The sequence below is a fragment of the Heterodontus francisci genome, chromosome 14, assembly GCF_036365525.1.
Source record: "Heterodontus francisci isolate sHetFra1 chromosome 14, sHetFra1.hap1, whole genome shotgun sequence".
In the NCBI taxonomy this organism is placed as follows: Eukaryota; Metazoa; Chordata; class Chondrichthyes; order Heterodontiformes; family Heterodontidae; genus Heterodontus; species Heterodontus francisci.
The window spans coordinates 19,995,413-20,012,298 of NC_090384.1; the positions used below are offsets into that span (position 1 = coordinate 19,995,413).

Consider the following 16,886-nt stretch of genomic DNA (forward strand, 5'->3'; position numbering starts at 1 on the left):
GGCGGCTCATCACCACCTTCTCAAGGGCAATCAGGGGTGAGCAATAAATGCTGGCCTAGACAGTGATGCCGACGTCCCATGAACTAATAAGAAAAAAGACCCCAGGCCACAGGCAAGTGCACTTGGAGTCGGTGGGGTCTGCCTGACTGGCTCTCGGGAGGGGTTGGGGGTGGGTGGGCTGGTGAGGGTGGGAGGCATTTTTGCTGCAGAGGTGGTCATTGCTACTGGGGGCAGGCCTCCAGTGGCCCTGCATTGACCACCCCACCAGCCCCACCACCTTCCTACTGAGCCCACTAGAAGGCCGCCAGGTGAGAGCTGGCAGTGTCTCCACACAGAGGCAGGACCCTCTGACTTCAGTAAAGTCAGAGTGGAGGTGAGAAGCTGCCCTTAAGTGGTCACTAATTGGCCACTTAATGGCCTCAATTGGCTGGAGGCAGGAAGGCCAACCTCGGCCTCCCTGCCCTGGATGAAATGTCAGGAAGCCAGGACAATGTCAGGCACTCTGCCCAACGCTACCCCTTGCCATTTTGTGTGCCCATCGAGTACATGTCCATTCCCTTTGACATTTAGTGCATGCTGTTATAGTAGTAGTAAAGATCGATGCACTGTCGGAGCCCACAGCTCCAAAATGTTTATTTACCATTGAAAACTTTTCCTTTCCTATTCTTGCACAGCCTGGAACGATAACGTCAGATCCAAAGGACAACTGCACTAAATATGAGTGTCATAAAATTGGATCTCACTTTGTTCCAAACATCTATAATCAATGGTGTCCCCAACTGGATCATGATAACTGTGAACCTGTGAGTGCAAAACAATTATATATTCATTTTTTTCAAATAAAAAGAACAAAATCTGTTCTGTGAAATTAAATGATCAGAGGTTTTGTTAGATTTGTGCTTTCAAATAAATTTATTTCTGATGGTATTCTCTCTGTGACAGGGAACAATACACATGGACTCAGATGGCTGTTGTCAGACATGTAAGTAGTGTATCTCATCTATGATGAAACTTCTCTGTGGCTCTGATTACGATGGATTCAAATGTTGAAAGCTACTAATTCTGGGAAAAGTGAATTTAGTTCAGTGTTAACCTTGGCTTAGTGATAAACACTCTTACCTCTTAGTCAGAGGGTCATTGGTTTTAAAACTAATTTCAGCCCTTGAGTAATTGATGTTGACACTGTGATGCTGTTACTAGGGCATACTTCACTGTCAGTAATACCATCCTTCAGGTGATGGTTTAAACCAAGGTCCCTGTGTATCCTGTCAGTGTGATGTAAAAGACACCATGTCATTATTTGAAGAGGAGCAGAGAGCTCTCCTGGTTGCCTGGCCAAGATTTATCCCTCAACCAACATCATTAAAACAAATTAACTCGTCATTCACCTAATTTCCATTTTTGGGATCTTCCCTGAGCACAAATTGGCTGCCACGTTTGCCTCTAAAACAATAATGAATACACTTTAAAATTAATTAATTGACTGTAAAGCTATTTGGGCTATCCTGAGGATGCAAATTCTTTTTTACTATTGGCCAAAATGAAACAGCCATCACATGACCCATTTAAATGCAAAATATACAAGCACTTTTGCCTCTCTATCTGTGACTTGCAGTGACATGTAGGACAGTGTGACATTTACAGGCAGAACATTTTTAGAAAAGGTTTTTCTTTTAACTAAAATACAATTGACCTAGTGCAGATCTATTTCGGCAAGTGACAATCACACAGAAGACAGTTCATAAATCACAGAATCACAGAATCGTTACAGTGCAGAAGGAGGCCATTCGGCCCATTGTGTCCGCACTGGCTCTCCGAAAGAGCAATTCACTCAGTCCCATTCCCCTGCCTTCTCCCCATAACTCTGCACATTCTTCCCTTTCATATAACAGTCTAATTCCCTTTTGAATGCTTCAATTGAACCTGCCTCCACCAGGTTCTCAGGCAGTGCATTCCAGACCTTAACACTCGCTGTGTGAAAAACTTTTTCCTCATATCACTCTTGCTTCTCTTACCAAGTACTTTAAATCTGTGACCTCTCATTCTTGATCCTTTCATGAGTGGGAACAGTTTCTCTCTATCTACTCTGTCCTGACCACTCATGATTTTGAATACCTCTATTAAGTCACCTCTCAGCTTTCTCTTCTCCAGGGAAAAGACTACTAACTTCTCCAATCCATCTTCATAACTGAAGTTCCCCATCCCTGGAACCATTCTCATGAATCTTTTCTGTACTCTCTCCAAGATTTCCTCAACCTAAATGAATGTTGTTTGTCTAAAGGTAATGGGACCAGAGTGGGGAACAATCTATACACCAAGCTTAGAGCAAGAGTTGAGGTCTCACAGTACCTGCACTCTGCTGCCACGCTCATGAAGCCCATAATCAAAGAGGACAGTGTGGTTCTGAAAGTAGATCCTAGTTGGCCAACGACCTGTTGTCCCCAGGGTCAGGTCAGCAGCTTTAATGAAAGATAACTCGAAATCTAAGCTGGGAATTATTACCAAAACAATAATCATATAAATACATAGATGGAATTAACCAAAAAGGGTCATATAGTGAGGCAAGTGATACTCCAGATATTATTGTACAATTAGAATCAAAGTCTAGGAAGCTGCTTCCTTTGATTGATACTGTCATTGTTGATCTCTGATTGACAGACCCATTGGATTATTGTATCCACTTTAAATGAAGTACTTGCTGTAAATGTCAATGCTTTCATGTTTACCTTTAAAGGCCTTATTGCAGCCCTTTGGAGGTGATATATTCACTATCCCAAGTTCCTCATTGTAACAATTACTGTGACTTAATAAGATTTATTTTATACATTTCACTTTGAATCAACTGTAGTCCATATAGGAATTTCTTGCTTTCAAGCTTCAAATCCTTGGTGACAATGTCCTTAACAAGCATAATTATAGAGATCATCACAAACAACTAAACACCCATACACTCATAGGCTGATCCAAAGCCGCTAGCCCTGTTGCCTTTCTATGGAGCTGCTCCAGGATGCACATGGAGCTCAGTGTTGGTGACTTCATGGAATGGTCTAGCAGGGAAAAAGACCTGATCTGCTGTGCCTCTCCGCAGGTTAAAAAAGTATACTTTAAAAATAATATATCAAATCAGATTTTGATGAGTTCAGTACAAAATCATGCAATATTTTGAATTTAAAACTCTACCCTCATCTTATTGTTTCCTTTAATGTATGATAAAGTTCTAGAAGCTGAATTCAACTCACTGAACTTTAATGAACTTAATTATGATCACATTTTCAGGTCTTCCAAAGACATGTAGCATTGCACAAACCACAACCTACATCAACCACCATGGATGTCAATCTGAACAAAAAGTGGTCATGACTTACTGTGAAGGACGCTGTGTGACCTATTCTATGTAAGTATAGAGAAATATCAGAGTGAGCTCAAGGAGAAGAATCTAAGAGAAACATGAAAGTGTGAGCACTCAGTCTGAGAGATACATCAGGGAGAAGCACAGTGCAACATACACTTCATGGAGGGGTAATCTGGCAGAAGCATAAGATAGAGTCAAATAGTCAGCTAAACGGGCGGCACAGTGGTGCAGTGGTTAGCACCACAGCCTCACAGCTCCAGCGACCCGGGTTCAATTCTGGGTACTGCCTGTGTGGAGTTTGCAAGTTCTCCCTGTGTCTGCGTGGGTTTTCTCCGGGTGCTCCGGTTTCCTCCCACAAGCCAAAAGACTTGCAGGTTGGTAGGTAAATTGGCCATTATAAATTGCCCCTAGTATAGGTAGGTGTTAGGGAAATATAGGGACAGGTGGGAATGCAGTAGGAATATGGGATTAGTGTAGGATTAGTATAAATGGGTGGTTGATGGTCGGCACAGACTTGGTGGGCCGAAGGGGCTGTTTCAGTGCTGTATCTCTAAACTAAACATTAGAGGGAGAGCACATAGGGGAGAGACTTGAGTCTGGAAGAAATTTCAGGAGGAGAGCACATGTTATGAAAGGAGCAGCACAGTGGAAGAGAAGCATCAAGGAGCGAGTGTCAATTCAAAAAAACACATCAAGGAGAGCATAACAAGGTAAATAGTAACATGAGAGAGCACAATATGTGAGAAAAACATTGGGGAGAAAGGGATAATCTGGCAGAAACATGAGAGACAGAGAGAGAGTCAAATATTCAGAGAATGCTGAGAGGAATTAAGAGCACCAAGTCTGAGAGAAATATCAGAGCGAGGGTGTTTAGGCAGTGAAAAACATCATGGAATGAACACAGACTGTGAGAGGAAGAGTTCAGAGAGTCAGGCTTAAATTAGCTTGGCAGCGGGGTGGGAAGCTAAGCATGGATTCAGAAGAGAGAAAGAAGAGCAACTTTGTAAGCATATTTCTAAGATGTGCAAAAGCAATGGCACAATAATAGAGAACCTCAAATACCCTATTATTAACTGGGATAGAATCATTTTAAAAGACATAGAGGGTGCAGAATTCTTAAAATGCATTCATAAAACCAAAAAGTGCTGTAAACTCAGCAGGTCTGGCAGCATCTGTGGAGAGAGCAGCAGAGTTAATGTTTCAGTTTTGATGAAAGGTCACTGACCAGAAGTGTTAACTTTGCTTCTCTCTCCACAGATACTGCCACAGCTGCTGAATATTTCCAGCACGTTTTGGTTTTATTATAGGAGCATATCATATTAGATTTAGTAATGAGCAATGAACCAGATTTAAATAACAACCTAACAGTGCATGAACATCTATCTAATAGTGATCATAATATAATCAAGTTTAACATAGGGCGAAACGCAAAATAGCCGCTAAGGGCTGGAATTTATACTTCCACTGCCGACAAAAACAATGGCGGTCCGCCGATGCTGGCCGCTCGCCATGGAGCCGCAACGATATTAAGCGCGGTGGCTCATTTAAATAGCTGAGACGAACCGCCCACATCAATGACGTGGAGGGGCAGGCGATCCATACCCGGCAATGGTGTCAGCTGCCTTTGCGCAGGCACTGACATGATTTTTAAAGGGCTTCAAGCCCTACATATCAATTTAAATATTTAAAGAGAGTGATCTCAAAAAATTAAAGTGATCTTGCCCCCCCTCCCACCTGCCTCAATTTTAATTACCTGCCCTATTCCCCCCCAAAAACACTTACCTTATGTACCTGACCTCCCCCCGCCACCGGCACTTTACCCCTTCCCACCATCCCCTACACCAATCCCTTGTCATACTATGACCCCACTCCCCACCTCCCACACAGAGAAACTCACCTGCTCCCCCCCCTCCCCGCCAGTGTTCCACCTTGGATCCCCGGATGTGAATCCGAAGGTGCGGGAGTGCCGGCCGCTGGCACCAATATCGCACCGGGACAGACGGCGGGAGCAAGAAGGTAATTTATTAATTTATTTAAATTGGCCTCCATTCGCCAAGTAGTTGGGGGGCCATCACGTGGCCTAGCCACCGCCGGCAATATTGGACCGGACCTTCCTGCCGTCGAGGTCCGTGGCAGACCTGTCCCAGAGGCATATTCTGGGCACCCCCCCCCCCCCCCGCCATGACCCCTGATGACGGGGTGTCTGTAAAATTCGACCCTAAGAGTCTAAATTTAGATATTGTTGACCTCAATGCAATGAGTCCACCGTAAACAGAGCAAGCCTGTTAATGGACAAACCAACAGAAGATCAGTGAGAGGCTTTCACAAAATCATTTATTATAACACAGAACTAGTTTATACCCCTAAGGAGCAAGAGATCTACTTGCCAACAAAAGCCATGGACAACTAAAGAGATAACATCAAACGGAAAGAAAAAGCAAACCAAAATGAAAAAAATAAAGCAACAACGACAACTTGCCGCTGGATTAAAATCCTGGAACACTCTTCCAAACAGCACTGTGGGTGTACCTACACCACATGGACTGCAGCAGTTCAAGAAGGCAGCTCACCACCATTTTCTCAAGAGTAATTAGGGATGGGCCATAAATATTGGCCTTACCAGATCCATTGAATAAAAAAAAGTTCAGGCTCCAACACAGATTCCTGCGAGACAACACTAGTCACATACTGCCAATTCGAATATGTGCACATTATCCCTACTCTCTGGGCAGAATTTTGTTTTGCCCTTGGAGGCGGGCACAGAGGCAAGGGTGGGTGGGTGAACAAAATGGCAGGGGGTGCTCTTCCTGATGTTGCCCAGGCCCCCTGACATTTTGTCCAGGGTGGGGAAGGCTGAGAATGATCAATGGCCACTTAAAGACCTCTTCCTGCTTCCACCTCAATTTGGTGGAAAGTGGAGGGACCCACTGCCACAGGGAGATACTGCCAGGTAAAGCCTGGCAACCACAGTGGGGTCAGGGTGGGTGCCTCATTTGGGGGCAATCCAGGGCCCCTGGAGTCCCCTCCCCCCAGCGATGATCGCCACCCCTCCCCTCCTCACAAGAAGACACCCCCTGCCCTCACAACCCTCTCCACCCCGTTGACGGGGCCTGCCTGAATGGCCCTGGCAACACCAACCCCACTGATCTTTCCCGGAATCTTCTCTTTCCTCAGTACTGGAGGGCATCCTGCAGAATGGTAGTCACCACTGCTCTCAGTGGTGCTGCCTGTGCAGCACAGTCGTTCTTCTGATTGGCTGGCAGCTCTGGAGGCGGGAGCTCACCTCTTAAAGGGAGAGGGTCCCTGACAGGGGCCAGTCAATTGCCTCCCGGCCATGGAATGGCTTCGGCAGTCTGACAGAGGGCCAGGACCTCTGTCTTCAAAATAAGATACAGCCCTCTGTCTCCTGTCACTTACCCAATTTCCTAACCATGTCAATAATTTGTCTTCAATTTTATGAGCTTCAACTTTAGCTAACAGTCTCTGATAAGGGACATTATCAAATTCCTTCTGGAAGTCCATATAAATAACATCCATACATGTTCCCCTGTCCACTACTTCAGTGACCTCTACAAAAAATACAATCATGTTCATCAGGCATGACCTACCCTCTACAAATCCATGCTGGCTCCCTCTGATCGGATGAATATTTTCAAGGTGTTCAGTCACCCTACCTTTAATGATAGCCTCTAGTAATTTCCCGACAACAGATTTTAGATTAATTGGGCTATGATTCCTGGGTTTTTCTCTCTCATCTTTCCTAAATCAGAGAGTAACATGTGTAATTTTATAATCTAAAGTTCCTGACTTGAGAGCACTTTGGAACATTATAGTTGGGTCATCTGCAATGTTTTCCTTTCAATGCTGAAATTGAACCCATCTGGTCCTGGGGACTTGTCACTTCTTTAGTGAGGGATATGTGGTAAAGTACAATACTGTTGCTGATAGCCCACAGTGCCTCATGGATGCCCATTTTGAGCTGCTAGATTTGTTCTGAATCTATCCCATTTAGCACAGTGGTAGTTGCACACATGATGAGACAGTCCTCAGTGTAGAAACAGCACTTTGCCGCCAGAAGTACTGTGCGGTGGTCATTCCTACCAATTCTGTCATGGACAGATGCATCTGCAACAGGTAGATTCGTGAGGGCGAGGTCAAGTAGGTTTTTCCCTCTTGTTGGTTCTCTCACCACCTGCTGCAGACCCAGTCTGGCAGATATGTCCTTCAAGACACAGTCAGTTTAGTCAGTAGTGGTGCTACCAAGCCACCTTTGCTGATGGATTGAAGACCCCACCCAAACTATATTCTGTGCCTTTGCTTCCCTCAGTGCTTCTTTTAAGTGGTGTTCAACATGGAGGAGTACTAATTCATCAGCTGAAGTAGGGCAGTAGGTGGTAATCAGTAGATTTCTTTTCCCATACTTGGCCTGATCCCATGAGACTTCATGGAGTCCAGAGTCAATGTTGCAGACTCCCAGGGCCAGTCTCTGCCAACTACAGACCACTGTGCCACCATCTCTATTGAGTCTGTCCTGCTTATGACACAGGATATATTCAGGGATGAAGATGGAGGAGTCTGGGATATTGGCTGCAAGGTATAATTCTGCGAGTATGTCTGTGTCAGACTGTTGCTTGACAAGTCTGAGGGACATGTCTCCCAATTCTGGCACAAGTCCCCAGATGTTAGTGAGAAAGACTTTGCAGGGTTGATTCGGCAGGGTATGCCTTTGTCTTATCTAGTGCCTAGGTCAATGCTGGGTAGGCCGTCTGTTTTTATTCTTATTCAACTTTTCTGACATGGTTTGATCCGACTGAGGGGCTTGCTCGGCCATGTCAGAGGACAGTTCAGAGTCAACCGCACTGCTGTTGATTGGACTCACATGTAGGCCAGACTGGGTAAAGATAGAAGATTTCCTTCCCTAAAGGACAGTATCATGACCATCATTACTGAGACTAGCTTTTTCTTCCAGATTATTTAATTAATTGAATTTAAATTCCCCTATCTGCCGTGGTGGGATTTGAACACATTTCTCCTGTGCATTAGTCCAGGCTTCTGGATTACTTTCACTACCACTGTGTTTCCGTTCCTGGTATTCAGCGTATTTATTAATGACTTAGATGATGGGTTGGAAAACCACATATCCACATTTGCCAATGACTCAAAGATAGGCAGCATTGTAAGCAGTGTAGATGGAAGCACAAAATTACAAGAAGATATTGATAGATGAAGTGGAAGGGCAAAACTGTGGCAAATATGAAGTCATCTACTTTTCACCCAAAAAGGGTACTTGCTAGATGGTGTAAAGCTAGAAACAGTGGAGTTCCAAAGAGACTTGAAGGTCCAGGTACATAAATCATTAAAATGTCATCAACAGGTACAGAAAATAATCAAAAAGGTTAGTGGAATGCTGATCTTTCTATCCAGAGGACTAGAATACAAGCAGGTAGAAGTTATGCTTTAGCTATACAAAGCCCTGAAGTACTGTGAGCAGTTCTGGGCACCATAACTTAGGAAAGATATATTGGTCCTTTAGCGAGTGCAGCGTAGGTTTACCAGAATAATATCTCGACTTCAAGGATTAAATTACGAGGAGAGTTTACACAAATTAGGGTTGAATTTCCTCGAATTCAGAAGGCTAAGGGGTGATTTAATCAAAGTTTTCGAGATATTAAGGAGAACAGATAAGGTAGATTGAGAGAAATTATTTCCACTGGTTGGGGATCTAAGACAAGGGGCATCGTCTAACAATTAGAACCAGACCTTTTAGGAGTGAAATTAGGAAATACTCTATGTGAAAAAGGTGGTATAAGTTTGGAACTCTTTTCTGCAAAGGGCAATTAACGCTAGATCAATTGTTAAATTTAAATCTGAGATTGATGGATTTTTGTTAAAACATATTTAGGGATATGGGGTAAAAGCAGGTATATGGAGTTATGGAGTATATGGATAAGCCATGATCTCATTGAATGGCAGAACAGACTTGAGGGACTAAGTGGTCTATTCCTGTTCCTATGTTGAAGGTAAAGCAATGTCAGAGCTCTGGATGCTTCCAAGAAGGAGATTAGTGAAGGTTCAGAACAAATATATTCCCACAAGAAAAGGGTGGAACTCCCAAATTTTGAGCCCCTTGGGTGCCAGGGAGAATACAGGGTAGGATAAGGCAAAAAAGGGAAGTTTATGTCAGATACCTAGAGTGCAATACTACAGAGGAGTATAGAATATGCAGGAGTAAAATTGAAAAAAAAATTAGGAAACAAAGAGAGGGCATGAAAAAATATTTGCAAATAATATCAAGGAAAATCCAAAGACCTTTTATAAATCCATAAGGAGTAAAATAATAACTAAGGAAAGAGTATGGCCTATTAGAGACTAAAAGGATAGCCTGTGTGTGGAGGTCGAAGACATGGGCATGGTTCTTAATGAATATTTTGCATCTGTCTTCACAAAAGAGGAGGTGATAAAGACATTGTAGTTAAGGAGGAGGCGTGTGAAATATTGGATGGGATAAACATAGTGAGAGAGGATATTATTAAGAAATTTTTGAAAGTAGATAAATCGCCAGGCCTGGATGAAATGTATTCCAGGCTGTTAAGAGAGGCAAGAGAAGAAACAGAGGCTGTGACCATTATTTTCCAATCCTCTCTGTCTATCTGCATGGTGCCAAAGGACGGGAGAACTGCTAACATTGTACCATTGTTTACAAAGGGAGAGACCAAGTAATTACAGGCCATTCAGCTAAGCAGATAATGAGGGAAAAAATCTGAGAGACAGTATTAATCATCATTTAGAAGTTATTAATCAAGAACAGTCAGCATGTATTTGTTAAGGGAAGGTTGTGTCTGACTAACTTGATTACATTTTTTGAGGAGGTAACAAGAGGGCTGAGGAGGGTAGTATGTTTGATGTAACTGGCATGAATTTGAGGGACCTTGGTGTACTTGTCCAGAGATCACTAAAGGCAGCAGCACAGTAGATAAGGTGGTTAGGAAGGTATATGGGATACTTGCCATTATTAGCCGAGGCATAGAGTATAAGAACAGGGAGGTTATGCAAGAACCATTTAAAACACTTGTTAGGCCACAGTAGAGTACTGCATGCAGTTCTGGTCACCATATTACAAGAATGATATACCAGAGAGGGTACAGAGGAGATTTGCCTGGCTATTGATAAGACTGGCTATTAAGAAAGATTGGAAAGGCTGCGTTTTTAACTTCATGGGATGTAGGCATTGCTGGCAAGGCCAGCATTTATTGCCAGGCCCTAATTGCCCTTGAAAAGGATGTGGTGAGCTGTTTTCTTAGCAACTATGGAGGCTGAGGAGAGATTTAATTGAGTTCTACAAAATTATGAGGCCCTAGATAGAGGAGATAGAAAAGATCTGTTTATGTTAGCAGAAAAGTTAATAACTAGGGGCTGTAGATTTAAAGTAATTAGAAGATGGAATGGAGGAGAGTTGAGGAGACATTTTTTTTCACCTAGAGGGTGGTGAGGGTCTGAAAAGTGTTGTAGTTAAAGAAACCCTGATCACATTTAAAAAGTACTTGGATTTACACCTTAAGTACCCTAACTTGTAAGGCTGCAGATCAAGAGCTGGAAAGTGGAATCAGGCTGGATAGCATTTTTTGGCCAGCACAAACAAGATGGTCTGAATGGCCTTCTTCTGTGTCTTAAATTTCTATGAGAGAAGTATCAGGTAGATACCATCAAATCTAAGAGAACAAGAGAGAAAGCACATAGTCTATGGGAAACAACAGACAGAGAGCACATAGTCCGTGGAAACAACAGTGAGAGAGCACAGAGTACATGGAAAACAATAGCGAGACAGCACAGAGTCTGAGAGAAACAACAGAGAGAGAGAGTACAGTGTCTGAGAGAAACAACAGAGAGAGAGAGAGCACAGAGTCTGTGGAAACAACAGTGAGAGAGCACAGAGTACATGGAAAACAATAGCGAGACAGCACAGAGTCTGAGAGAAACAACAGAGAGAGAGAGTACAGTGTCTGAGAGAAACAACAGAGAGAGAGCACAGAGTCTGTGGAAAACAACAGGGAGAGAGAGAGCACAGAGTCTGTAGAAACAACAGAGAGAGCGCACGGAGTCTGAGAGAAACAACAGAGAGAGAGAGTACAGTGTCTGAGAGAAACAACAGAGAGAGAGCACAGAGTCTGTGGAAAACAACAGGGAGAGAGAGAGCACAGAGTCTGTAGAAACAACAGAGAGAGCGCAGAGTCTGTAGAAACAACAGAGAGAGAGCACAGAGTCTGAGAGAAACAAGAGGGAGAGAGTACAGGGTGTGTGTAAATTACAGGGAGAGAGCACAGAGTCCATGGGAAACAACATAGTGAGTACACAGATTTTGAGACCAACAGTGAGAGAGAGCAGGATCTAAGAAAAACATCAGAGAGAAAGGGCTAAATTTAGTCATGCCAGCGAGTCACCTAATGCCAGGCCGAAAAGGCGAGGGAAAAGCCCCCCACGCACCACTGGTGCGATTTAATGGTGCTCAGGCACTTGAGTGCTCGGCCCTGTGGTTGTGCCAGCAGCATTGGGAGCCCCCCTGGCATCCTTAATTGGACACCGAATACAGAGGCGGTCAATTAGGAGGCTGCCTTCAGGATAATAGCTTCCCCAGTCTGGCTTCTGGCAAGTGCAGGCTCGGGGGTCCCCATTTGGTCCTAACATCGGGGTCTCAAAGCCCACGGAAAAATCCTGTCCAGGCGTTTGGGTTGTTTGGGGGAGCCAGTGGCCCTATTCCACATGGAGACTAACGACACTGGTAAGACTGAGGAAAGGATTTTACATAAGAATATAGGAGGAGTAAACCGTTCAATTCCTCAAGCCTCTTTCACTATTCTGTTAGATCATTACAGATCTGTACGTCAGCTCCATTTGCTCAACTTTTTTTCATTTCCCTTAATTCCCTCATTTAACAAAATCCATTGGTCTCAGCCTTGAGAATTTCAATTAAATCAGCATTCATGCCATTTTGGGGGAGACAGGTCTTGCATTAGAAACAAAGAAGAAAACTAATGAACACATTGAGCTCAGAACACTGCTTGTGCCAGGCACTGGGCGAGACAGACAGAGGAAGGTTTGGCAGCTGAATGTGTGGTTAGAAGAGCTGTGCAGGAGAGGGGATCTGTCCTTATTTTTATAGAATACTTCGAAACCCAACCTATAGTTATATAAAAAAACATACAGCCATTTCTGAAGCAGGATTGGTTGGTGCATAGGAGTATATTTGCAGTATTGGCTGAGGAGCTGAAAGATGCAAAGGAGAGGTACTACAGTGCCACCACTAGCGAAAAATGTAATTACAACATGGCAAGTTTATGTAGGCAGTTTGCGTTATAAATATGGACACAGGAGTTTATACTGAAAGAATGTCGACACGAAATGTACCAAAAACATGGCAACAGGAAATAAGGTTTTGTGGATAGGCAGTGCATACAAACATAAGATTTTTAAACCATTTATAGATTATACAGGTAAACTGAAAGTCAGATTCTTGCTATCTCCAATATGGTTCACTCTTACTAATTTCAGGTTCAGTTTATTATTTCAGAATTTTGTTTCTTCTTTCTTTAGTTTCCTCTTTCGGCTTTCCACAAATGAATCCAATCTTTCAGTCAGGAAATATGAGCTCTGGTCACAGTTCTTTACTAACTGTTGATCATATGATCTTACGATTCCAGTTTTTCACTTTTATTCTGTTCAGGTATAGGCAATCTCTTTGTATCTCCTGGTAGCGAAGATTTCAAAAGATATAGTACATCTTTTGCTTCTTTTTATAGTAATTAAGAAGTTGTGGATTTTTGATGAGTCTTTGCTTGAGGAGTTCTAAAATGGAAAGCATTTTTACAGCACGTTCAATCAACAATTGTGCTGGTGTTGTTAAATCATCTCAAAACATGTTCTGATAATTCATCAGTGCTAGATTGCATCTTGACTTTTGTTTTCTTCTTTTAATGTAGTGTACCTGCTGCACCTAAATGTTCAGTTCTAATGAGTGCACACATAAGTACAGAAAAATAATAGCCCAGATCCTGCAGGAACAGGGCCTCTCACAGTGCACACCATTAGTTAGACTTTACCCTGCACCCTTCAGCTCAAAATGTTTTTGCCCTGTAACTGGCTGGAAGTACAAGCTCATAACAATATGGCGAGGGGCAATGGGCAATCTGGGACCTAGTGAATGGCAGGATCAACAGTATCTCCTCACCAATGAGACTAAAAGATTGAGAAAGAACAGGAACATTGGAGAAGGAGGGCGAATTAGCATGAATTAAAGTCAAATCAGGTTCAGAATGAGAAATAAAGAGAGGGAAAAATGATTTGATTAAGCGAGAAAAAAGAGGCAGAAAGGAAAAATAAGAATTCTAACAATTTACTGCATGCAGGAATGAGATTGAACGGTTTAAATTGTTAGCTTTCTGGGTCAGAGAGGTTGATTGGCATTGCAGTAGTAAGTATCATGTAGTTAACAAAGCGCTTATGCTGTTAAATTCCATTCCTAACATTCTGCAGTGAGGTTAATGGATAACTAATGGGCAACTCAAGCAAGTTCTTAACAATAATGGGGAGGCTATGGGTGAGATAGCATTTGTGTGAAGCAAATGAAGGAGTGGTGTAAATCGACTAGCAAGCTGTAAAGATTCATAACTCGTGCGTATTACACAATCCTTTGAACCTTCTGGCTGATTTGCATATGCTGCTTGGATGACAAGAAGACAGAGATTATGATGAAACAGAAAAGAAGGTGTATGATGCATGCCAGGTGAGAGCCAAGCCAAATACAATAAGTTGAGAGGGGAGATGAAGAGGCAAAAAAGGACTGGCAAAAAGAGAATATGAGAATAGAATGACAGTCAGCATAAAAGGATGCCCAAAAATCTTCTACCAGCATGTAAATAGTAAGCAGCTAGTAAGAGGTGGAGTGGGGCCTATTAGGGCCAAAGAGGGTAATACATGCTTAGAGGTGCAGGACAAAACTAGAATACTTAATGAGTACTTTGCATCGGTGTTTACTAAGGAAGGGGAATCTGACAAAATATCGGTAGAAGTGGAGAGAATAGAAGAAATGGATAGGGTTAAAATTGAGCTGGAGGAGGGACTGGAAAGGCTGGCTTTATAAAGCTCTGATTAGGGCACGACTAGCATATTGCATCCAGTTCTGGACACCACACTTTAGGACAGATATGAGGGTCCTTGACAGTGTGCAGAGGAGGTTTATGAAAATGGTTGCAGGGATGAGGGATTTTAGCTACAAGGCTAAGTTGGAGAGGCTGGGGTTGTTCTCCTTGGAGCAAAGCATGTTGCGGGGAGATTTGCTAGAGGTGTACCAGATTATGATAGGTTTGGATAAGGTAGACAAAGGAAAACTGTTCCCATTAGCTGATGGTACAAAGACTAGGGGTTTTAAGGTTTTGGGCAAGAGATGCAGAGGGGACGTGAGGAAGAACTTTTTTATGCAGTGAGTATTAATGACCTGGAACTCGCTGCCTACGAGGGTGGTGAAAGTGGAGACAGTCAATGATTTCAAAAGGAAATTGGATGGACATTTGCAGGAAATAAGCTTGCAGGGCTATAGGGCTAGAGTGGGGAAATGAGACTGATTGGATTGCCCTACGGCAAGCCAGCATGGACTCCATGGACTGAATTGCCTTCCTTCTGTGCCATAAATTACTCTATGACTCTAATAATGACATGCGTCGTTAACACGCCATTATTTTTCCAGAACGATTCGGCCTAATAAAAGAGTATTTATGCAGACAATTTATACATCTGTCATGGCCTTGTGTACAGGAAGTCAAGACCAAGTGTAGTCATTCGATAAAAAGGGATTAGAAGTAAGAGGATGATTGGACCAGGGTGTGCAATGTAATTCAGTAACCATTTTAAAGTCATACATGCTGTTCTTATTTTTATACTTCAATATAAATTCTATGTCCATATTTATAATGAAAACTGCCTATGTAAACTTGTCAAGCCATAATTAACTGCTCTCACCAGTAGTGGCCATGTGGTATGTTCATGGCTAGATAGATTATTTCCATTATTAGTGTGGATGTAAGGACTTATAATGATATAAAGTTGACAGGAAATGCTGCAGACATAGTGTCAGGAATTTCCTCAGAGCTGTTAATGTTCTGCTGCTGCAACTTCATTGGAAGAACAGCAGAAAACAGGTTTATGCATGGAAACGGAATTTCTACTGCACATTTGGTAAAGATACAATAGCAGAGCAAGAGCAGCTCGGAGGAAATTCCTGGATATATTCTTGCTGAATCTATTACAACATTGCATATAGCAACTCGAGCCCAAGTGTAGTCATTAGGTGAAACGGGGCTAGCGGTTAAGGAGAAATAAGACCAGTCCTCATTTTGAAGTTATACATTCTGTCCTTATTTTGGTACATTTCTATTATAAATTTCTGTGACCACATTTATAGTAGAAACTGTCTATTTAAACTTGTTATTCTTCAATTACACCCTGGTGGCAGTCAGTCCTCAGTTTAAAGTCATACACTCTTTCTTATTTTTTACATTCCCATTGCAAATTCCTATGTCCTATGTCGATGTTTATAATAGACACTAGCTTTGTAAATTTGCCGCACCATAATCACATTAGTTATGCTACAGTGCCTCCACTAGGGTGGTCAGTAATGACAGTATGACAAGTTGGCATAGACAGTTATAAATGTGAAAGTAGAAGCTTATAATCAAAGAAGTTGACAGGAAGTGCACATAGATTTAATATTTTTAATATACTACTTGTTGATAGATCAATAATTTATTTTTGTACATCTAGAAGCCAGTATTCAAAGTAACATTTCCCCTTGGTCTATGACAGGTATTCCGCTGAAGCAAATGTGATTTCACATAACTGCACCTGCTGTCAGGAGTTAGCAACTGGCAAGCAAAATATCACATTACTTTGTCCGGATGACTCGACAATTGAATTCACCTACATCTATGTAACGAATTGCGGCTGTGTATCTACAAAATGTGGAGAACCAATCAAACAGTTGCCGGAGCCTCCAACTCATAAGATCTCCCCCAGTAAATTGAAGAAGAACAAAGATTACAAAGTATAGAAAATCTGGAGCTCTCAGATACCCACATAAATTGGGAAATTCACCAAATCTTTCAGTCGAATTTTCAGACAAGTGCTAATATGAACATGAAGGTCAAGGATACAGTTTCTACCTTCTTTAAACACTGTCATGTATTTGTTCATCATTTTATCTTCTTGTGATCAATTCAAAAGGGCTCAGATAGAAATGAAACATACAAAAACAAGAAATGCTGGATTCGCTCAGCAGGTCTGGCAGCATCTGTGGAAAGAGAAGCAGAGTTAACGTTTCGGGTCAGTGACCCTTCTTCGGAACTTAGTTCCAAAGAAGGGTCACTGACCCGAAACGTTAACTCTGCTTCTCTTTCCACAGATGCTGCCAGACCTGCTGAGTGAATCCAGCATTTCTTGTTTTTGTTTCAGATTTCCAGCATCCGCAGTATTTTGCTTTTATTATAGA

General features: G+C 42.5%; 1 long non-coding RNA gene across 1 annotated transcript; it reads left to right on the plus strand.

The window, feature by feature from the left end:
- Window positions 1-721: 721 nt before the first annotated feature.
- On the plus strand, window positions 722-16,247 carry LOC137376941 (uncharacterized). The gene is made up of 4 exons (XR_010976332.1): window positions 722-803; window positions 943-982; window positions 3,277-3,394; window positions 16,205-16,247. It is a non-coding gene; the product is annotated as an uncharacterized lncRNA (long non-coding RNA).
- Window positions 16,248-16,886: the final 639 nt, after the last annotated feature.